Here is a 24,927-nt window from a genome sequence, read left to right as displayed (position 1 = left end):
GTGCCTGACACATTGCACAACAGCAAATTCACAACACGCCCAGGCCGACCATTTGTTAAGTTTTGAACAGCAAATCAGCCTTCTAGCCTCTTTATACAACTGATGTAACAGGACACGGCACCTTCCCCCCCACCCTGAACCCACATTGAACCCCATCTTACGCTTCACCTTTTCCAGCTCACATCTGACTAAGTGTTGATCTGTTGCTGAAAGAAATAAAGCAGCCATTAGATTTGTCAGCCACCAAAATATTTCTGCCCTTGCTGCATCTGAAAGCAGCACACAACTCCAGTAGATTAACCCGCTTCTAAAGGCTTGCATTTTAAGTCTCTGGAGGGCCTGGCAAAAAGAAGAGTAGGAAACAAAATACCGCAATCAGTGAGAATAGAAGACATTACTCTCACTAGAATCCGGATGGAAATTACTAGAAGAGAAAGAGCCCTGCAAACCTCCCTGGAATTCAATCATACCAACGACTGGGGAAGCCATACGTTAGAGGTCCTACAATCTATCAGAAAGCCTAAAATGTGGACAGACTGTGACAAACAAATTAAGGACGTCTCCCAAATAACCCAAAACCTCAAATTGTACAGAAGCCAGACCATCAAACAAAGTTGGTTGGCAGCCTCCATCATTGACCTGCCATGATAAGGAAGTTTGTGATACACCAAAAGGCGTACATCCCTTATCCAGGAAAAGGCTGCCAATGTATGCAACAGCTTTGTAAGAACCACAGGGCAGACGACATAACGAAGGGAAGGACAAAAGAGTGGTAATGTATTCTCTTACAAGAGAACTGGAGATAATGTCTGTGCTCTGCACAAACTGGCACCATGAAGTAGGCACCCTTCACATCCAGTTTGACAAGCCAATCTACTGAACACACTAGGTTCCTCAACTACACAATCATCTCCATTTTGAAGTTACAGTAAACCATAAATCTGTGGATGTGCCTTAGGTTCAGCACAGACTGAAAGCTCTTTCTGTTCTTGCGCAAAAAGAAAATGTAGCCAACCACTCCCCCAGCGAACAGACACCTCACTATGGCCCTTTTCTTAATAATTATCTCACCTCCTGGAAAATTAACACCTGCCCATCCTGGGAAACCTAAAACCTCCCTCTAGGATCTGCATACTGGAGCAGGGTCTATAAACTCCAACCTGAAAGCGAAAACTGTCTGACCGACTCCAAGATCCTGAGAAACACTACCAAGTTTATGAAAAATCTGATGAATACGACCCAACGTAGCTGATAGAACCCCTGGTATAGTAACTTCAGATCTACCCTTAAAGAATTGATCTCATACTACTGGACCAGGTCTGTTCAAGATAAATTATGGCTGGGAAACCTATTTGAATCAAGTGGTGCCTTTTTACTCCAAATCCTTCTTTCCTGCGTTTTGCCTAGGTGTCCTTCCTGTGGCATTCTTCATCACAAAGTGTTTGCTGTGAATCTAACAAATTAGCTTATTGTCCCATGTACAGAGAAAATGTACTACTATTAGGAAATGTTGATTAAGAACCTGATTGCCAGTGGTATTAGGACCCCAAAGAAGGCATTCTTCGGCAAACTCCTGCATGCTCTCGAACTCCTGCATGTGGTCACATTGGTCTCCTAATTGAAACAAACCACACTAAAATCTGTTGCCCTTTCACCCCCAATACTCAATTAGGTTTGCACCAAGTCCCCATTTTAATAACATATATAAGCCGACTCATGCTACCATCTTTGCAATAGAATGAGTCTGCTGTGACTGTTGCTGCGGAAACGCTTAGAAGTTGCACAAAAACGGAAAAAAATCGAGGGGCCACAAGACTAAAACTGCAAAGTGCAGAATAATAATAAAACATTCTTCAAGGAAACTTCTGAGAAACCTTAAAATCCAGGAATCGCTGGCCAGATCGAATAAGCATAATTTAGTAGATTCCAACACCGACATGTTAACAACTAAGGTTATTGCTAATAGTTTCACAGAGAAAGAAGAGGAACTTATTGGAGTACGGATGCCCTCACATGTGAACAATATTGTTGAACGTGTGTTAGTTTAATATCAGCAACAGACTACTGGTTTACAATGTGATAGGTGGAAAGTCGATGAGTTTGGGCAATCCGCCTCAACCAATGGGTCCCCAAGGCAAGCCAGGTGGGCAAGAGGCAAGTTCTTAGGTTCCAGGTGGAACACATTTTTTTAGGGAGAACAATCACCTAGCTCTCAATAGATCAACAATCCTAGCATTGTTTACGAGTTCCCACATCTAAGAGCAATTTCAACCAAAGAGATCGATAGTTGATTTTAATGACTCTTCTCGCACCAACTCAATTATATTGTATATTGACTAATGAAGAAGTTGTGATTTTTCTAAATCGAACAGCTTCAGTAAGGATAGGGAGATATTAATCACAGTCCCCATCCTTGACAGCGAAAGTAGATCTATAGACTTTGTTGATCCTCCAACTTCCGCCCATTGTGGGGAGCAAGATTGGTCATGGCTGTCAGGGGCCCCGACAGTTAATAAAAGTAATTCTACTGGGTCCAGCTTACTTTAGCAGATAGCTCACCCATGACCTTTCTGTCATAGAATTCAAGAGGGCATACCTCCTTGTTTACCAATCCACAGCTGGGTGCTATGCTGGGAAATGGTGCCATTATCTGCCTACAGGAGCATTGGCTGACTAAGTGACCAAGCCTGGACAGGTATGCTGCTTGTTTCCAGGCTGCACGCAAGGGAAAGTTGGTTCGGACTTCTGGGGGATTGTTGACACTGCTCAAGCCCGGCTCCGGAATAACAGTAGAGAAAGATTATGATATACAGACTGCAGAACTTGCTGTGGAATTGGTCATTGTGATGCTGGAAATGCATTGGAGGGACAGGGCCTCCTTGTCCTGTACTCCCTTATCATGTGTGTTCTTTGTTGTTTTATGGGCAGGAGTCCGTGTGGGACTCCTAGCAGTGCAGCCCTTTCTCTTTTTGGTTGTGGTGAACAGAGACCCTTGGGATACCCTTATGGCACCAATGGGTGGGGCTACAATCCTGTACCCCTAGTGTGTGTTTTTGGGCACCTGAGTGTGGCCCCACAAAGCAGGGTATGGGCTGGTGGCAGCTCCATGCTGAATTTGACAGGTGTTCGGAGTAGCCTCCATTTTGGGATACCCAGGCCCTGCCATAGGAATCACTGGATTCCTGATAGGAGGCAAGATGGCCCCTGTGGGCTCTTGGTTTCTATTCCCAGTTACCTTGTTTCCCCAAAGTCCTGGGAAGCTCCGATCTGTCCCTTCCCCTGACTGGCTGTTGGGTGGAAGAACCATATATGGTATTGTGGGGAAGTCCAGGCCAGACTGGCTGGGGCCTTCCCAGTGTCTGTATGTTGTGGGTACACCCTTGGTGTGGGGCATGGATGAATGGAGTGTGTGACCAATATGCACTTCATGTTATGGGTGTCTGGTCTCTGTGTGTGGGACACAAAGAATGAGACAGCCCTGCCCGAAACTGACATGAATGCAGTGTGGTATGCTGAAAAGCTAGGGGCTTGCCCCAAACCACATTCCTTTTTATGGGTGTCTGGATGGATGTGAATGGCCTGAATGCACTGTGAGCCTGATTGGCTGCCTGCCTGCATGAATGCCCTTCTGAATGATTGGTTGCCTGAGCTGGCTCAGCAGTGTGAATGAGACAGAAAAGTACATCTGGGAACTTCTCACTTACCAGAATTGTTCAGAAGCTGAAGTTGAAACTTGAAGCTGCTTATCCTTGAAACCCAGCTGGAAGAAGAACTGCTGCTGCTTTCCTTCGACCCAATCTGAAAGCTGCAGAGTCTGTCGAGGGCTAATCAAAGAGAGGACCTGTTTAGGAGACCTCTCCCCGAGCTACGCAGGAACATCATGCAGAAAGCTGATCTTCATCGAGGCACACTGGAAGCCAGTCCCGAAAGGCTGTCAACCGGAGACAGGGTCCGCTGAGGAATCTCGAAGTGAAGCACCCAGAAATCAAAGTCCATTGCCGTCGACCAGGGTGCAGAGGATTGCCGAAACCACTGGAAGCCAGTCGAGTCGCGTTGCCCAGAAGCAGGGACAGCTTGACACTGTGCTGCTTGATGACCAGAGCTGCAATGCTCCACCTTTTGCCTAAGACATTTGAAATCGAAGCACTCCCTTGCCATCACCGTCAACCGTTTTGTCCCGACGAACCGAGGAGAATCTGCCCGTGGGTTTCCCGCCACCCGAAATCCACAAAGACGCCGACGAAGATCCGAAAAACCAGCCGTGGTTGATTCCCGATCGTCGATGCCAACGCCGACACCCTCTGCCGGGCCTATGTTCTACATCGAGTCATCTCTGCGGCATCAAACTCTTTTCATCAAGGACTCTCGACAACAGTGTTCACCTTCCTCGAGGACTATCAACGCTCTGTGGCTCCTGCTTTAAAGGGAGTTCACACTCGAGGGATCAGTCGACGAACCCTCGAAAAAACTCTGCTAAACTCAGGTACATTGGGGTAGTAGATCATTTTAGCAGGAAACAAGACTATTTTAAACATATATGTTATGTTATTTTGCATTTATATAGCGCCTTGTATACCATTGGTATGGTCTGAAGGCGCTGGTAGGTTGAACGCCCTTGGGAACAGAAGTTCGGGTCAGTAGAGAGAGTCAAAGGTGCGTGTGCGCACCGGGTATGTGTGCAGCTGGGGCGGTATTCGTGTAGTAGCTGGTTCTTACCGGTAGGTGTGGTGGTTGAGAAATCAGGAGTAGGTGTTCGTTCTGGTAGGATTTATCCAGACCGAGGGTGGCTGCATTAGGCCTGAGGAGAACGCCTGGCGGGGGGGTGTGTAACCAGCAGTGTTTACTTAGAGTGATGGGGAGTGAGCGGGAGATGTTGATATGAGAACAGTTATACCGAATGGTGTCATAGTATCTCTGTGTTCTAGTTGAGTGGTGGTGTAAAGAAGAGAGTAAGCGCGGGGTATGGTATGATGGGATATATGCTCTTCCAAATGTTCCCTGCATTCCAAGCTATACTATGTACTTCATGCAATTCTATGCAATCAAGTCCTTTCTATGCACTTTTATTCATTTCATGCGTCCCCGTTTGCCCTACACACTCCGGTCTGCTCGAGAAACTCACACACTCCAGTCCGCCTCGCCTGCTCTAGTCCACCCCTCGCGCTCCAGTGTGCCCCACGCATGCTCACCTGTCTGCCCCACGCATGCACTCCTTTCCTCTACACGTGCTCCATTCCGTCACATGCGCTCTTGTCACCACCGCGCACTCGTCCCCACCGCGCTCGTCCCCTCTAGGCGCTCATCCCCTCTAGGAACCCATCTTTTCGTATGCACTTGTTCGCTGGACTCGTTCGTATGGACTGGACTTGTTAACGCACTTTAGTTACAGGTTGCCCAAGTGGAGGGGGAATCCTCACACAGAACTGTGACTTAGTGGCTAAAGTACTATTCTGCCATCGTTGAACCTAACTTGCGTTCCTTCCCATGTCTCATGTTGATTCATATTACTATTTGATATGTATGCCATTGGAACTGTCAACAGTTGGTGCATTTTAAGGGGGCCAAGAGTGAACTGTGGCACCACATAGACATTGTATGGTATATATTTACCATATCAGATTTGCCAAAGCACAAAGTGTGTTATATATATGTATATAAATATTGAACCTTATTTATATAAAGAACTGTGTTATCACATAACAGTGTGTGGACATTCCTTTGTGGGGGCTTGGGAACTACACTGTACTTAAGCTCTCAAGCCTTGATTTCTCATCCATTCTACTATATAGAGAATCTTGGCTGGGGTGCTCTGTGTTTCCACTGTACCATATAGAGGGCAGGAGTACAGATGGCCTCCACAAGTCTGTACAGTCATTATGACTCTAATAGAAAGCATTAGTATTCTGCTAGTTAATATATATTGGCACGAGGCGGTCAGACTGATGACACCTTTTTGGGCTGTTAAGACAAAGTGTTTGTAGTTGGATGGGAAAAAAGTTTTCTGGTCATGTTATAACTTTGGGGGGCTTTAATTCCACCTACCCTCTTCATGACAGTACCTCCATGGTTCAGTCTCTAACTTTATTTGATGGTTGTGCACAAAGAAAAGTTTGTAATGGGGCCAAATGGATGTACTGCTTGCGCTCATTGTCAGCCTTTGAGGGTTACGGGACTGCTAATTTTCTAAAAATACACAAGCAAAACAAAAGGTTTTTACCTTTTCCAAAAGGGGTCACTGGATGCTGAGCTGTGTCTCTCCTTCTCTCTTGTAATTTAACCTACTTGGGGTTTAATATTTCTAGTTTTCTGAGTCAGTTGAACATGAGGACCTAATCTCTCAGAGGATTTACATTAAGAACAAATACTGCAAGTACTCCATCATATCTATTATCAAATACTATATAGGGAAAGTAATCCCAAAATCTTACGGAGTGGAATCTATCCAGTGTATGTACTGAATGTCCTTGAGAAAATGGAAAACGTACTGTGACGAAATGTGTTGTGCATATCTAATGCTGTTTCAAATCCTGCCATTAGAGAAGACTTAGGCTTATGATCTATGAAGGCGAAGGGTCTGTGGAAAATGTTTTATTATTATAACTACTTGCTCCTTTCTCCCACTCTTTGTATTTAGAAGTGAGCGTGGTTCTGATCCCAAGTAAAGACAAGTTGGCGAATGCATATGCGGAGTACTGCGATAAAGTTCTGTCCGGTATTGGCAAAACTAAGAATGATCGGATTGCTGCCCCGGTAGGGTCAAGAGAGTCTTGTACCAAATGGACTGGTGTACTAGTTCTAAAAGTCGCCTATGCTTGAGCCACAAGCGCAAGCACAAAAAAGTCTATGTACACTTGCTGCGTTCTTTCCCAGTCCTTCTGCTAGACGAGACTTTGCACAATTTTGATGGAATCAATACTGTACATGCAAAATTATGCAAAGACGCAAGTAAATTCGTTTTGAATCAGCAAATTGCCTTTTTTATGACGTGCCAGGGGTAGTGGAAACTACTGTGCACTTTCATATTCAAATAGTACGGTTTATTTCAGCAATTACCTTAAATCACAAGAGATCTTAGATTATTCTACCTTTTGGAAGGACTGTTTACGTGGTAGTGATTTCTTTTTTTTTTTTTTTAAACAGTCTTTATCTTGCCCCTAGACGCACAGCTTCCTAGTAGGTACTCTTCTTGTTCCTTTAAAACATTTTTTTTTTTAACTGTTTCTATTAGTTTCTTCATACAAAACAAAAATCATTCAGCACACCTAGGTCCTCAACCCACATACTTCCCCCTGCCCATCCGACATTTGCATACGATCAACTACAGCCAAGAAGAGCATGAGGCAGAACAGATTCAACCATTAGAATCAAGTCAACAGTCAAACCCCCTACCCACAGTGTCACTGTTGCCATTTGACAGCACATATGCAATATACGGCCCCCAGATGTCCTTGGGTTTTGATGCAGGGTGTACCATGCTCAGTTTCCAATTCGTGACAGCGAGCTATATCAGTCTTCTATTGGCCATATTCAGGACGGCGGCCCCTCCTCCACACCATAGCCACCCTTCTTTGGCCAAAAGTAGCAACAAACCCAAAATGGACCTAAAGTGTTTCTGCAGCTCTTGTGTGTGGCCCAGCAGTACTACCACAGGGGAAGAAGCCACCCGTACTCCAGCAATTCTCCCAATCAATTCAAACACTCTTGTCCAGAAGGAGTGCATCAGGGGGTATTGCCAAGCCAGGTGTAGAAAGTTTGCGAGAGAGTCACTGCATCTATGACATGACTCTGGTCTCTCCGGGAAGAACCTGTGGATATCCTCTGGGGTCAGGTCAAACTGGTGCAAGTATTTAAAGTTAATAATCGCTACCCTGCAAGTCATTTTACAGCAATATCTCCAGACACCATCTATTAGTGGAACACCCATCGCCTCCTCCCATTTAGCCCGGGAGTCCTCTGCCCACCCCATGGACCTGTCGATTATAGCAGTGTATATTCTGGAAACCAGCTTGGACCTAGCCCCAGTGTTGATCATCTCGTGCAGTAAAGGGGCTACTGGAGGCTCCTGTGGGAAGTCCGTGAACCGATCCTGCAACCCGACTCGCAGCCTAAAATAAGTAAAAATGTCTAGTGCTGTCACTTCTCGCCTAGCTTTGAATTCTTATTGTGTTTAGAACTGCCCATTCGGAAAGAGATCTCTCCAACTAACTTAGCCCATTCAGTCCATACTTTGTACAAATCACTTCTCCGCTGTAAGGGGAATCCCCGGAACGTGCTTGATAATGAGTAGAGGGGCGTAAAGTAACTTGTACCTGGTCCTACCATCGACACGATTCCACGCACTGCATCAAAGTTCGACCATATTACGCGCTTTGATGACCAACTGGGGGGAGGACGGGGGAAGTGAAGACCACTGTGAAAGGGCCACAATTACCCTCTCAATCTGTACATAAACCCGGTTCGACCTCAGATCAAAACAGTGTGGCAAGAAGGATGCCTGTGCCGCCATCCAGCAGGCCTCCAGGTCGGGCAGGGCTAGCCCTCACCGTTCCAAAGGTGCGATCAGTTTCTCCCACCTCACTCTGGCCTGCTTCCCCTGCCATATAAACGACATCAAAACAGATTCAAGAATTTAAAGAATTTTGCTTGTACTTGTATAGGCACATTTAGGAAGGTGTACAAGAGTATAACCATTTTAAATAGCGAAATGCAGCCGAATATAGACAGAGGTACACTAATCCAACTCCCCAGCAGAGTCGTTGCGCGCTGAAACTTCACTTCATAATTCCCCGATAGAGTATTTCCGGAGATCTGGCCAAAGTCACACCTATGTAGCGTGTCTGGTCCGCGTGCCGCTGAAAATCAGACTCACCTTGAAGGCTGCCATGCCCCAACGGTCAGGGGAAACAGCACCAATTTGGAGGCGTTTATATTAAGCCCAGAGAACAGACCAAATGCCAAGACATCCCTCATAACGGGCACCAGATTTACTTCAGGGTCCTTAATAAATAATGCCAAGTCCTTCGCATAAAGCGAGATGATCAATTTATGCATTAACAACTGAACACCCCTGTCAATGTGCCGCCAACCAGGCCCTTATACAATAAAGGGAACATGCCTACAAAATCCTCACTCATCACCACAGCGAAGAGAAACAGCCACTCAACTGAATCGAATGCTTTTTCAGCGTCAAGAACGGCCGCCAGCAACGGGGTTTGTTGATCGAGAACCGACAAGAGACCAAATAATCTGCAAAGCCCATAGACGTGGATCGCCCAGGAATAAACCCTGCCTGGTCGGCCAGTACGCATCTCAGCATCAATGGTGAAAGTCTAGTGGGCAGCGCGCTCACTAGGATCTTATTGTCTAAATTTATCAGGGAAATGGGTGGTAGGAGGCACAGTTTTCAGCCTCCTTCCCGGGTTTCAGGAGGAAAGTGACCCCCCCCATATCGGGTTTCAGAAGGAGAGTGAAAGTGTAGGACTTGTAAAAGTCAGCTGAAAACCCATCTGGCCCGGCTGCCTTCCCAGCAGGTAGTGATCTGATTGCCTCACGAGCTCTTGCCCCGCTAAGAGGTTCCCCAGCCAGTCCCTTTCTTCCTGCGCCACCCAGTAGAGCAATCTGGCCCAAATATTCATCTAATGTAGCTTGTACCCCACTACACCTGGATGAGTACAATTCTGTGTAGAAGTCGACAAATGCCCCCATTATCTCCTCGTCTGTCTGCACGAGCAGGCCTGTGTGGCCTATTACTCAGTCAATGTGTGACTTGGACTTTTCTGATCGAATTAGGCACGCCGATGTGGACCCCGTCCTCTGGCCCTCCCCATATCTCCTCCCCATTGTCGATTGAAACCACACAACACCAACACAAAACACAACCACACACCTGAGGCATGGAATCTTACGCATACGGTTACAAAGCGCAAGGCAGCTCTCAAGTGACCACATGCAAAACACTCACAGACGCCAGTTCCTCCTGGTTTTGAACCTATCCTCTCACCCTTTTCCCCACTATCCCCCACCCCACTTTTTTGCAGCGCCACGTGAGTTCCTGGACACTGTCCCTTGGTGGAAGCGGTGCGGTACAAATCAACTTAACATAATGCCAGTAATTATACTATACGAGAACATGCCCACCATGGGTCTGCCACACACTGGTGTTGGCTTTTCTTTTAAATGTCTTGTCACAACAAGAAAACATGTCCAAACTGGCTGCACAATGCAGGCGAGACTAGATGCGTAATAATGCTTATCATGTTTGCTTTAACCTTGATATCCAGTGAAAAAAAGCCATGCCACAGTAAGAAATGGCTTGACTGGCTGCCCCAATTGCCAGTCTAGACACATAACACTCATCATGCTTGCTTTGTCATAGAAACCAAGTTTAAAAAAAGGTCATATCACAGCAAAGAATAGCTAGACTGGGTGCCCCAAAATGCCAGTGCAGCCACATAAAAGCACATATTATCCTTTCTATAAAAAAAAAAAAAATCTAAATTAAAACAGCATTTTGTACTGGCATCTATAATGGATAGCCATTAAAAAGTGCATTGCGATTGGGATTCCAAGATGGCCGCCAAGGGGAGAGCAGCGTGATCGTGGAGCTCTCACCCCCCGGGGCCAAAGACAAAGATAGATTAAAAGAGCCTTCCCCAGGCAGGGATTTATGAACGTAGGCTGCGGTGGTCGAGTGCAACAGCCCGGATTGCTGAGAGACTTCGGCAGAGGCAGGTGTGTGGCCTTTGTCTCCGTGGGGGCACTTCACCCGCGGCTGGTGCAGGCCAAGCTGAGAGACACGCTTGCAGACCACGAGCAAGAAGAACCACGCGCGTAGACCCAGGGCGGCCGAGGATCCAGTGCAGCTGCGAGGCAAGCAGCCGCTGTCAGACAATGGAGACGACTTGTCAGGAAGGTGCTGCCTGCGAAATTGGAGGCCCATCGGGGCTGGATTCGTGGCACGGGGCCTCCCCTGCTGGTGAGCAACAGCTGGAAGATCGAGGCGGGACTGAGCCGACCCTGCACCAGAGATTGGGAGGATTTGAAGGGTAATCGGAAATAGCTGGGGTCGTGACATGAACAAAGGGGATTGTGGGAATCATAGTGTTTTGTCTGATCAGGTTGGGAATGTGGAAAATGATAATCAGAGGAACGGAAATAAGAAGGATAGGGAGTATTGAAATGGAGACCAGTAAAACAAGGATTCTAAGAGTTATGCTTTTTGGGTTTAAATGGGTTTGGGACCTAGAGGATTGAATACGTATGGAAGGTTTGTTGGATCCAGGCCGGGGAGATCTAACAGGAGGAAGGGAGGCGGATGCAACACAACCCATGAAAGCTTCAGATATCTCTCCCTTCTCTCCTTCTCTGGCACAATACCGCGTCTCACCTGGGGTATTTCCCCGACCATAACCCAGGGATCCTCTATTCAGGTGATCCGCCCACTCTGGTCCACCCCCAGGAACTGGATCCAACAGTGATGGCCGTGTCCTGGTCACCTGAATAAGGGATTCGAGGTTTTCCTGACAGAATACCCTCAGGTTTCTTTCAGCCCCCAATACGGGGCAAGATAGGTTCTTGTGGGCGACAATGACTAAATTGGAGACTTTTGCCGAAGGGCAGATAATATTGGTAGACAACTTTAATCTGGCCTGGGATCCGAGAGAAGACAGGAACGCAAGGGTGTTCCACAACTATGTGGCACCATCTACCTTTTTGAATGAACACATGGCCCAACTGGTTTTGTTAGATGGCTGGAGGGAACTGAGGGGGTAAGGGGGGGCTAAACATTTTATTTGCCACGTTAATAGATCCTTCTCAAGGATCTCCTTGAGATTACTCCTGGATTTCGAGGTCAACTTTGGGTAGGGTCGCGGGGATAGAGCTAGGCGTGATCGCCCTGTCGGACAATGCGACCATCACGATTACCTTAAATATGGGGCAGCACGAACCAGGCCTATGGCGGTGGAAGTTCCCTAGCCGCATCCTTAAGGATGGAGTCCAATGTGAGAGTTCCATGTGTTATATTCCCTGCAAACATATCGCCATACAATAATAATCGCCATACTTTTGCGGCGAAATTAAGCCATGGAACCTGCAGTGACACCCCTGCAACCCCCAGCATTTTTTTTTTTTTTTTTTTTTTTTTTTTTTTTTTTTTTTTTAAATGGAGCGGGGAACACCCCCCACAACCCCTGGTCCCAATAACCCCATAAGTTATCCCCACTAATAATATTGCATATCGCCTTACCCCACAACCATATATATGGTGATATTATTGGTGTGGATATTACACAGTACCTATATGAGGACATAAAGAATAAAATCTTGGATTATTTTGCGCTTAACGCAACAGAGGGTATATGGGACCAGGTGGTGTGAGATATGTTTAAGGCTACATTGGGGTGGGGGGAGCTCATTGAGACAAAGTGACAAACAACTAGGTCTCTTACAGGGGGAATTGGAAACTTAAGTTAAATAAATAATGGCTCAAATGGCAAATACTGCTGGGAATATGCTGCAAAGGGAATATCGGCTGATTAGGGGCCAATTCGTTTTCATACTAGAGCTGCAGAGCGTTCTTTGCTCTACCTCGAACAGAGGTATTATATCAGCGAGGTTGATTAGGAAAAAATATGGAGATATGGCTGAAGTTTCTAGGGGAGACGAGGACTATGGGGTGGGGTTCTGAAACAGTGCAAGGGCCAGTACAACAGCTGGCGAAAGAGATGGCGACTCACAGAGCATTGGGAGCGGGAGCCATCTACATAGTTTATGGCCTTGGGAAGGGGGCGGAGGGCATGACTGGGTGCGTTGTTGCTTACATGTGTTGGGATGAAGGTGGGGACGAGAAGGGACGGGGGGGTTACATGTGTTCTTACTGTTGAAAATGCCAATAAAATGTAAAAAGTGCTTTATTACTGTGCTGCCCTCAACAGCCAAAATCAGCGCCCTGGCCCAAAACGAACACACCCACATTATTTGACTCAACATTCACTCACTCATTGCATGAGAGGATCAGAAGTGACCTACCCATACATTGTATATCCCCCTGCACCTGTTCCAAATAGGCACATGGACATTTTTGTTTTCCCTGTGCTTTGAAAAGTGCACCTATTTTGAAAATCGGGATTTATTTGGCAATGCCCAAAACCCTCTTTCCACCCTCTTCCTTTTGCAGTTGTGCATTTGGTGGGAAAAGAGCCCCTCAATGTGCACAACTATGATGCAGACATGTAAATGTCCTGTGTGCATGGTTCACCACCTTTTTGGCGCAAGTGAAGCGAATGAGCATCCCATCAGTTGCACCAAACACATTGTCAAAATTGTGACACGATGGTTTATCTCTACTGATCACTTATTTACACTAGAAGTTCATTTCAGAGAATGTGGTCCGAGGTGTCAGAGGCGAATTAGCAATGGGAAAGGACACAGGAGAAGGAAAGGGTGCATGGGGGTTTTACCGTTTCTGCAGTTATTAACCCCAAATTTGCTCATGAGTAGGTATCATGTGTGGTGTCGCCATTGTTTGTTCAGAGGATAAGTCCTCTGTTTGTTGCCATTAATCAGTGGGCTGCAACCCACGTGTGGAAGGGGCGGGGCTACCGCCAGAGAGGCAGTTCGAAGCTGATACGCATTAAGTAAAGAGGTGATGCACCCCAGCTCCTGTGTAGGTGTATCCTTGTGTGCATGAGGGTGACTGACTGGCAGTGTGAGGCGGTCCACTTACGAGATACTACATTGGCGACGAAGCGGACACGTGTCTTCCACCGTGCCCGCCACCTCAGGTCCAAAGGGCTCATGGTGTGCAGTGAGGCACCACTGGAGCCGCGGGACTTCTTCCGGTCAAGGACTCCCAGAGACAGCGGGTCGGAGCGAGAAGGCTCCCCACTGTCGAAACAAGACCCTGCGCAAGCTCCGTTAAGGCTCCAACGCGCACATCTTACACGGATGGAGCAGCTGCAGCAGCTCCACGCATAACATCTATCCGGGCGGGGGTGGGGAGGAGGGAAAACCTCTCCCGCCAACGGCAACGACGCCGGCAGGCGCATCCAATCACCTGCAGGTGGAGCAGCGGCTCCCTGCTCACATCTCCGGGCGGTTGAGGAACACTGGCCTACCGCCGACGGCAACGGCTGAAAAACAACTCCAAGAGGAGCGGCAGGGACACGGCCCTCCCGCTTTTCTCCACGAGGAAAATAAGGGTAAGCTCACAAACCCCAACGCGCGAAAAGGGAATTCGGACTCCCACGCCACAAGGCCTCAGGCCGTGCCACCAAAGCAAGGCCCCACAGGCCCGTCAACACGTGGCACAGCGCCCCCCTCTCCCCCTGGCGTCCAAGAACTGCTGCACACAGGACAGTAGGCCTCTCGAGCCACACACAGCTAGTACAGCGCCCTCACCAGACACAAAGGCCTCGCCACGCCAAGGACAAGGAAAGCCCACCTCAGCACGAAAAAGCGACAGGAGGAGCAGATAAGATCAGTCCATGAGTGGATCGGAAGGGGAGTCACTGACAATCCCAGTGACTCCAGCCAGACGAGAGCACAGAAAGATGACAGCCTCCTAGCGCAATTGCCAGCAAACTTTGACCTCACTGACACCGGCACCCTCGGATCAAGATGGAAAAGGTGGCTAAGGGATTTCGAAGTATGCCTAAAAGCGGCCGGACCACTAGAGGATGAACAAAAACTGAACCTCCTAAAACATGCCGTAGGATCTAACGTGCGAGACATCCTTGACGAAATACTGGAAAACACCATAGACACTTACGCCAAATTAAAGCTAACGCTCACAGAATACGTCACGCCCCACACAAATGTGGATTATGAACGGCATGTATTCCACACCACCAAGCAGAACAGAGGAGAAACCATAGACGCATTTGTCATGAAATTACGATCAAAAATGAAACACTGTGATTTCAACAATTACTCAAACGAGGAGGCCCTCAGGTCTCAAATCATAGTGGGGTGCGAAAGCGCTGACTTTCGCAAACGACTACTACAACAGCCGAGAAACCTAGAGGAAATCTTGCGTCTGGCACGATCAGATGCTGCCCTCGCGGCGCAAGTAGAGGGCCTGGATGAAATAAAAATCACGCACGGTAAGCACGAAAGTCTCAACAAGCTAGAAGGAACAGCGAGAACCAACAGTGATCCTTTCTGCTACCGGTGTGGACACGAGTACCCCCATGAAGGAACGTGCCCCGCTATGGCCATACATGCTCTGCATGTGGTGGTGACAACCACTACAAGACTGTGTGCTTGATATTCTGCAGCAAATGAGAGGGGCAGGAAGAAGTGAGAAGCCCACAACAGAACTGGAGCAAAACCTGCCCACGCAACACCACCGGGTAGCGCACCAACCCCACGAACAAGTGCGTCACAGACACTACGACGAACAACCGGAAAGAAGACAAGAGAAAAGGGGCTGGAGGGAGAGCAAAACCACACCATCTAAGACAAGGAGAAGACCCAGGAGATAAGTACGATGCCTCATAGAACAGTCATAATCGGACAGCGTGTCAAGTGCATCATCAGAAGAGAGAGAACGCAGACCGGAGAAACACCAAGAAACACCGCGAAAAAAGGGATATCTATACGCCCTTGGAAATAACACGGAAAAAGAACACAGCCCAATATTAAGAATACAAATCAATCAAACTGCTGCCGAGTTCTTGATAGACACGGGGGCAACCGTGAACGTAATCAGTGAGGAAATCTACGAAAGCATACCAAACGCCCCTCGCCTACAGCCAGCAAGAGCCCTCATCTATCCATACGGATCAAAAACACCCCTGGCATGCAAGGGATTCTTCATGGCATCATGCCGATACAAGGAACATGAGAAAAACATCCCCATGCATGTGCTAGAGGCTGCCACTGAGAGCGGGTGCATACTAAGCTATCAGGCAGCCATAGAGATGGGACTCATTCACATACTATACAGCCTCATGGTACATAAATACTTAGACCCGACGGCAAGCATTGACCAAGTTTTCCCATCATTATTCAAAGGCCTTGGAAAACTGAAGGACAGACAGAACTCCACATCAACGCCAGCGTCCCACCAGTAGCACAACACTACAGGGGTATCCCCATCAACATTCAAAAGAAAGTCGAGAATGAACTGACCAAATTCCTTGAGGCAGACATCATTGAGCCAGCAGAAGGCCCCACACCATGGGTCTCCCCCATAGTACCGGTGCCCAAAAGAGACTCCCCCGACATTCGGTATGTGTAGACATGAGAAGACCAAACAAAGCCAACCGGAGAGAACATCAAGCTCCTCGAATAACAGACATGGTGCATCTATTAAATGGAGCGACAGTATTCTCCAAATTGGACCTAAACAAAGGCTACCACCAGTTGGAACGCTGTAAGAGCTCGCGCTACATAACAATGTTTGCCACCCACCTAGGTTTGTTCCGTTACAAACGGCTCAGCTTTGGGGTATCTTCCGCAGCGGAAATCTTCCAAGCAGAAATCCACAATGTCATCAAACACGTGCCCAACTGCTTGAACTATAGCGATGACATCTTGGTCTTCGGCCAAACTCAAGAGCAACATGATGACACGCTAATGAGAGTCTGCATGGCCCTAGAAGAAGCCCTGCTCACCTTAAACAAGGAGAAGTGTGAGTTTTGCAAGAGGACACTCCGATTCTTTGGACACATATTTTCAGAGAAGGGAATGACGCAAGATCCGGAGAAAGTTAGCGCACTCTGAGAAGCTGAGCCACCCACCACCACCTCTGACCTCAGATCCTTCCTAGGACTTGCAAGCTATTGCACAAGATACATACGAGACTTCGCGTCCATCAGCGAACCTCTCAGAGCCCTGACCAAGCTGAACACCGAGTATGTCTGGTCACCCAAATGCCAAGAGGCATTCCAAATCATTGAGGACCGCATCTCCGATGCCCGAAACATAGCATACTTTGACCCGAAGAAAACCATGGAACTCATTGTTGACGCCAGTCCCGTCGGCCTAGGTGCCATTTTCACGCAACTGGACGACAGAGAAGGGAGTGGGAAGCACATAGTATCCTACGCCATTCGAAGCCTCTCCAAAACTGAGCAAGCCTACTCTCAGGCAGAGAAAGAAGGACTAGTGGTCGTCTGGTCCTGCGAGCACTTTCACCTCTTCCTGTATGGAAAGCCTTTCGTAGTAATAACAGACCACTAGGCACTCGTATTCATTTATGGCAACCCCCAGGCAAAAATGCCACCAAGAATAGCCAGGTGGGCACTTCGACTACAGGACTACCAGTTCACCATCACACACAGGCCAGGGAAAGAACAAAACCCTTCAGATTTTCTCTCCCGTCATCCAAGAGAAAAGTGTGGACCAGAACCACCCATAGCTGATCAGTATATAAGATACGTCATCCACAGCAGCACACCACAAGGGCTTGACATGGAGCAGATAACGCGTGAATCTAATACTGACCAAGGAATACAAATCATACTGAGATGCCTAGAAACAGGGAGATGGAAGCACGCAAAGCAGATCCGCGAAACAATGAATGATGACACGAAACAAGACATAGCATGCCTTCTAGCCGTAAAAGAAGAACTCGCAAAGTCGGAAGGACTACTACTAAAGGGGACCAAGCTCGTAGTCCCGCGAAGTTTGTGACAGAAAGTGCTAGAACTAGCACACAAAGGACACAGGGGCATTGTATCCACTAAAAAGGTGCTAAGACAAAGACTATGGTTCCCCCAACTAGACACATCAGTGGAAGAACTACTGCAGAACTGTTCTACGTGTGCCCTTGTGAAGCCGCACACATCACCTGAACCCCTGAGCATGACAGCGCTGCCCGAAGGAACATGGGAGGAAATAGCCATCGACCAATTTGGGCCCATGGAAAGGGGGGGGGGGGGGAGTACATACTGGTAGCTGTGGACGAATATTCAAGATACCCCGACCTGCAGATAGTCCCGTCCACCTCAGCACATCACACCATCCCAGCCCTAGATCGGATGTTTGCAACCTACAGCATACCTAAGGTAGTCAAGTCCAACAACGGACCTCCATTCACTGGACAAGATTTCCAAAGATTCGCCGAATATATGGGTTTTTGCCACAGAAAGGTGACACCCCTGTGGCCACAGGCAAACAGAACAGTAGAACGATTCGTGAGTAACATAAAACACACAACACAAATTGCGCGCCTCACAGGAGAACCTGTCGAAAAACTGCTATACCAACTCATGCGAGACTACAGAAATGCCCCACACAGCACCACTGGGAAGTCACCATCAGAGGTGATGTTCGGGCAAATGATCAGAACGTGGCTACCACATGTGGCAGCTGATGAAGACCAATGAGAATGACACTGAAATGAGAAAGAAAGATACGTTCATGAAAGAGAACATGAAGAGGAGAGCTAGCTGCCGATGCCACTCGCAGGGCCAAGGGAAGTGACCTGACACCAGGGGACCTGTTAGTGGTCCGACAACCTCAACAGCGCAAAAACGTAGCTCCATTCAATGAAGAACCACTCATCATTGTCAAGAAAAAGGGATCACTCATCACTGCGGAAGGAGACCGCAGGTTCATAACAAGAAACTCATCTCACTTCAGACGGATGCCTGGTACCCCATCCTCAGGTGACACAAACATGAATGACACTTTATCTCAATGGGACGCTCCCTATGAAGGAGACAGAGAAGACTCCGAAGGCGACACGGCACCAGAGACATGGACAGATCCATCAGCAAGAGTGGATTGTCGACCACAGAGAACAAGAAAGAAACCCCATCGCCTCATTGAAGAAATGAACTGAGAGCACGACTAAATGTTTAGTAACGGGAGGGTGTGGTGTCGCCATTGTTTGTTTGTTCAGAGGATAAGTCCTCTGTTTGTTGCCATTAATCAGTGGGCTGCGACCCACGTGTGGAAGGGGCGGGGCTACCGCCAGAGAGGCAGTTCGAAGCTGATACGCATACAACATCATGTTACATACCATTAGCTCCAGAGCACATACTGTGACTGGAATCGTTAGCCCCCGAGTACGTACTGTGCAGAGCAGGTATTGTGTCTGCAGTTATAAGCCCCAGGGCAAGGTATTCTGTCATATATAACGGATTAGCAGGTACTGTGTGTGGAATCCGTATCCCAGATCCGGTACTCTGTAATTATTTAATTATTTGCCCCAGGGCAGGTATTGATGTAGCTGATAAGCAGGTACAACGTACTGCATCCGAAGTCATTACCTCCAGAGCAGGTATTGTCTCTGAACTCATTGGCTCCATCCAGGGGGTGTGATTGACCTTTCCCATTAGCGCTAGAGAGGACAGTGTCTGCCGATGTTCATCAGGGTGTAGTTTCTGTGTCTGCAGCCACTAGAAATGGAACAAACACTGTGGCGGCAGTTATTATCCACAAAAGGGCCATTAGAACCAGAGAAAGTACCGGATCTGCAGCCATTAGCCCTGGTGAATCATTACTTTCAGAGAGTAGGAACCGGAGACAGTTCACGGCTGCAATAATTAGCCTGCGCATGTATTTATGTAGTCACTTAAACCAGAGCAGGGTCTGTGAAGTAGCTGCACAGCAGTTACTGCGCCTGCGAGCATTCCTGACCTATACCGTAAATGAGCTTCGCGGAAGCTCTGTGTCTACTATACCAACAGGCTGCCCTGTGCAATTTCAAAACCAGATGTTTAGATAGTCACGTACTTACAATGTTTAATTTCAACATGTGACAAGTACAATACAACGAATTACAGCTTCATCGTGCATTTCCAGAGGTTGAAAAAAGGCTCCTCTTGCCAATATAACTAAGAGGGGTAGAACATCTACGTTAATGGATGCTAAAAGAAATGTATATAAAATTCACTACAAGAGCAGGATCACAGGCACTCACCTGATGCTACCTGGAATCAGGACATGAGCGTTTCCTAAAGGGAGGCCTTATATTGCATTCATTATCAATCAAATCTTCAAAGTCCCTATGAGACCCGACAGCATTGTAAGTTTATTTAAAAGTTTGCCGATACTTTCAAAAACGCCTTTACTGCGTTATGACGTGTTTGCCTGTATTTCTATTAAGTCGTCGTGACGCCTTCACGTATGACGGCTACGTGCTTGGAGAGAGAGAGAATCACAGAGGAAGGAGCACTCCATGGGTAGTGTCTACTTCCCCTCCGAGAAACGGACCATAGCAACGGCCGCCTACTCTTCTTCACGTGACTTCGGAAGTCATCTTTGTCGGTGCACATCATCCTATAGGATGGGGAAGCGCCTGCGTGGGTCCGCCCACGCTTCTGATAATTAAGAAGAAGAAGGAAGTCATCTTTGTGATTTTCGTAAGCAATTTTATGGAGCGGGGAGGCTGCCTGTGCATGTGCAAGTGCAAACGGAATGTGCCGTTGGCTTGTAATTGCAGCAGTTAAGGTGGGCATTTTAACACTAGTTGGAACCGAACTCGGGGAGGCTCTTGCGGCCAGAGCAGCAGAAATCACGGTAACGCTTCGGCTGCCGGTGCAAGTGAAAATAAATAAAACGGAATCTGCGTGCTTTTGGCTTGCAGCGGTTACAGTGGGCATTTTCTTCGGAATACCGGGAACGTTTCAGACTTCGCCCTGTCCCTCCTCGTCGTGGGGAATGGTCTGGATGCAAGATCAGCAGCAGTGTGCTCCTGACTGGCTGATAGTACAATCTGTATTTTCTTTGGGATACCGCGAACGTCCCGTCAAGTCACCAGATTGAGATGGGGGAGCGGAACATTACATTTACGTTAAAAATCATGTTCAGCTATTTAACGTGAAAGGTATGGAGGTATTTAACGTGAAAGGTATAGAGGGCTAAGGAAAGGAACATTGAAAGTGGATGGTGGTGTTTAACTGATAAAATGGGGCTAATAGAGTGATTTAATGTTCGTTGGCTGTTACAGCCCCAGCCGACCCCCTCTATCTGCGTGTGGTTCGGGAGAGGCACATGGGCTTCTTGGTGTGGGTCTGCAAGGGGCAAAGGGCATCTTGCTGTGTGGAGGGAGGGATGGGGCATTTTGGTGGGGTCTAAATGGTTGAATTGGGGCACGCTGGTGTGGGACTGGCGGGATGGGGCACATTGGTGTGGGTCTGGAAGGAGGGATGCGGACACTGATGTGGGTCTGCGGGGAGAGATGGGGCATGATATGGCATTTATAATGCGCCTATACACAAGTGTTTCAAGGCGCGACGAGGCAAGGGAGTTTAACAGAGAGAAGACGGAGTCACCGATTTTACTAGGTCAGGTGACATTGAGATTGCACAAGTGCTGGGGAGGTGGGGGAAGGGGAAAAGTGCGAGGGGGGAGGGTAAGTTCATTACATATGAAACAGTAAATAAATAGGAACAATAAATAAGAAGTGCGGCCAGCTAGTGGCAGGTGCAAGGGTAAGCGCATTCTGGTTTGGGTTGGATGGGAACAACGGTGTGGGTCTGGAGGGAGGGGATGAGGGCACATTGGTGTCGGTTTGACAGGAGGGATGGGGCACATTGGTGTGTGTCTGCGGGGAGTTATGGGTCATACTGGTTTGGGTTGGATGGGGATAACCGTGTGGGTCTGGAGGGAGCCAATGGGGGCAACAAGTATGGGGCATCTAGGTGTGAGCTGGTATGGGGCATCTTGGTGTGGGTCTGCAGGGAGGGATGGGGCATCCTGGTTTGGGTTGGATGGGGGTATCAGTGTGGGCCTGGAGGGAGGTGATGGGGGCACATTGGTGTGGGTCTGGGGAGGAGAGGGGCATATTGGTGTGGGTCTGTTGTTCTGGAGGGTGGCATGAATCATCTAGGTGTCTCCTGGGAGGGTGGGATGGGGCATCTTGGTGTGGGTCTGAAGGGAGGGAATGGGGTACATTGGTGCGGGTTTGATGGGAGGGGCAGGGGACATTGGTCTGTCTCTGGGGAGGGGTGGAGGCATATTGTGGATCTAGGGGGGAAGGATGGTTCTTCTAGGTGTGGGTCTGGAGGGCAGGATGGGGGCATCTTGCTGTGTGGATGGAGGGATGATGGCATCTTGGGGTCTGCAATGGATGGGGCACATTGGTGTAGGTCTCAAAGTATGGGGCATGTTGGTCTGGAGGGTGGCATGGGGCATATAGGTGTGGGTCTGGAGGGAGGGATGGTGACATCTTGGTGGGGTCTGCAATGAATGGGGGCACATTGTTGTCAGTCTGAAACGGGTGGAGGACATCTGTTGGTCTGGAGGGTGGCATGGGGCATCTAGGTGTGGGCTGGGAGGGTGGTATGGGTCATGGTGTAGGTCTGTATGGAGGGGCTTGGGACACATTGGTGTGGGTTAAATGGGAAGGATGGGGACATTGGTCTGTGTCTGGGGTGGTTCATCTAGGTGTAGGTCTGGAGGGAGGGGATGGTAACATTGGTGTGGGTTTGATGGGAGGGACGGGGCACATTGGTGTGGGTTTGATGGGAGGGACAGGCACATTGGTCTGTGAGGCATCGGGGCACATTGGTGTGGGTCTGGAAGGTGGGATGGGGCATCTTGGTGTGTGGATGGAGGGATGGCGGCATCTTGGTGGGGACTGCAATGGATGTGGGCACATAGGCATCTGTCTGGCTCAGGTATGGGGCGTCTGGAAGGTGGGATGGGGGACATCTGTGTGCATCTGGAGCGTGGGATGGGGCATCTTGGTATGGCTCTGAAGGGAGTGATTGGAGGCACATTGGTGTGTGTTTGATGGGAGGGAGGGGCACATTGGTGTGGGTCTGGGGGAGGGATGGGGCATCCTCATTTGGGTGGGATGGGGACCTCAGTGTGGGTCTGGAGAGTGGGGATGGGGCACATTGGTTGGGGGAAAGATGGGGCATCTTGCTGTGTGGAGGGAGGATGGGGCATCATGGTATCTGTCTGGAGGAAGGGATGGGGCATCTTGGTGGAGCTCCGATCGGATGGGGGCATCGTGGATCTGGAATGGAGGGACAAGGCATATAATGGGGGGCATGTCGGGGAATGATGGAGCATGTAGGTCTGAGTGAGGGCTGGAGCACTATGGTGGGAAGGAAGGGGGGCATCTAGGTGTGAATGGAGGGATGGGGTATGTATGCCTGGAGAGAAGGATGTTGGTCTATGGGAGGGGTGGGAGCATGTGGTGTCGAAGAGATGGGGTAATCCAGGTGTGGGTATAGAGAGAGAGAGGGCAGATGGCGCCATCTGTGTGTGAGTCTGGAGAGACGGGTGGAGCATCTTGGTGTAGTTATGAAGGGATGGATGTTGGTGTCTGTGTGGGTTCAGAGGGATGGTGGCATCTGAATCTGGAAGGTGTTTGGAAGGAGAAATGGGGCATTTGAGTGTGAATTGCGACATGTAGAGCTGGGGGTATCTGCTTGTGAGTGGGGTAGGAAGGATCATTAACAGCGGAGCAGCCAGAGGGAAAGCCGTGGGCCAGACCTCAGTTGCATCCCAAATGCGCACACCCACAGCCCCGGGGCACCCCTCGTGCTACGGTCCAGCCAGCAGAGCGGTCTGGGCCACATGGGCAACCAGGCGCTAGGGAGCAGGATCCCCTTCCACAGTAGGGGGTCTGCGACCCAGCAGATGGACGGGGCGCCTGGAAGGGTTGAGGGTTGGGTTAACCTGCTGGGGATGTCCCCAACCATGCAACAGAGAGGGAACTCCGTGCAGCCTCACCGAGCCAGGCCGCTGCGCTGGCCGGGGGCACATGCTCCTTTCTCTTTCCCCGCCAGCGGGCAGGCATTGGTGGGCGCCTCTCGGTCAGCAGGGAAGCCCTGAGTGGGGGGAGCTGAGTGAAACCTGGCTGTTCTCGAGGTACGCCTCCCCAGGCGGACAGGGGCCTGGTGCGCCAGGCGCGAGCCATCGTGCAGTAGGCTTACTCGGCGGGTGGGCGTCAAGGTTCCAGCCACCCACATCTGTGGCCGAGTGATGTCCAGGCCTGCCGGTGCAATGGGCGACTTCCCTCTTGTCCCGGTACCTGGAGCTCGGCCCGTGCAACCGGGCTGGGGTTTGTAGACTCTAGCATCCCCACTGACCCCCACCCCTGCTTGTGCTTTCTCTGACCCGCCTCTCTGGCCCATCCCCCCCTATCCCCCTGAAAGAGGAGGGGGTTGGGGAAGGAGGAGTGGATCGGGCCGGCGGCAGAACAGCCTGCCTCCATCCCCATGGGAAGCGCTGTGCTGCTGCGGGCGGGCTTCCCTGGCTGAGCACCTGTATTTCTTTATTTTTTTTTTGTTTAAAAACCACAATGGTCTCAGCCAACTCCCAAGTGGGGAAGCTAGACGGGGCGCTGGGCTGCCCCCCTGCCCTCCGGCCTCTTGCACCGGCAAGGTCAGGCCGACATCTGGAAAAAAAAAAAGTTGGCTGCGACTCTTGGCAGTGGATCACTCGGCTCGCGCGCTGATGAAGAATGCAGCTAGCTGCAAGAATAAGTGTGAATTGCAGGACACATTGATCATCAACACCTCGAATGCACCTTACGGCCCTGGGTTCCTCCCGGATATGCGCCCGTCTGAGGATCGCTTGAAAATCAATCGCCCCGGGGTTCCCTCCCAGAGGCGCGACTGTGGCTGTTGCAGGGACCCGATTCCCTTAGTCCACCTAAGGACAGACCCTGATCAGCACCGTCACAGGATCCCTGGACCTGGCGCGCTGGTTCATTGCCGGCGCATCCTGGCCTCCCCGGTTTCCTCATCTTGTGCGAGTTTTGGGAGGGCCGGGTGCCTGACATGCCCCTGTGGTGGCAGCAGCGGGCCTTAAAAAAGCCTGGCACACTTTCACGCTACCCTGGGGCACCTGGCCATGCTGCGTGTGGCTGTCTGTGGTGAGGATGGCTCTGGAGTGCAGGCCTCCCAACCAGGAGGGCTTTGGCCGCAGATCGGGACAGCCCATTCTCAGCTGCACCAGATGCCCCCCCCCTGTACAGCCCAGAGGCCAACCACCCATCGAGCTTTCTGCTCC

General features: G+C 49.4%; 1 protein-coding gene and 1 pseudogene across 1 annotated transcript in view; one reads left to right on the top strand and one right to left on the bottom strand.

Annotated features, from left to right (window-relative positions):
* ZNF865 (zinc finger protein 865) overlaps window positions 1–19,985 on the bottom strand; it is an 88,249-nt gene extending 68,264 nt beyond the window's left edge. The window contains exon 1 of the mRNA XM_069606750.1: window positions 19,877–19,985. The gene's annotated coding sequence lies outside the window, so the exon portion shown is untranslated. The remainder of the gene's footprint in view (window positions 1–19,876) is intronic.
* Window positions 19,986–24,334: 4,349 nt separating this feature from the next.
* LOC138457192 (5.8S ribosomal RNA) lies at window positions 24,335–24,488 on the top strand (annotated as a pseudogene).
* The last annotated feature ends 439 nt before the right edge of the window (window positions 24,489–24,927 follow it).

Source organism: Ambystoma mexicanum, chromosome 1p, assembly GCF_040938575.1.
Source record: "Ambystoma mexicanum isolate Mex_15411 chromosome 1p, UKY_AmexF1_1, whole genome shotgun sequence".
In the NCBI taxonomy this organism is placed as follows: Eukaryota; Metazoa; Chordata; class Amphibia; order Caudata; family Ambystomatidae; genus Ambystoma; species Ambystoma mexicanum.
The sequence above is the reverse complement of the archived record's forward strand: the minus strand, read 5'-3'. Positions and strand labels throughout refer to the sequence as shown.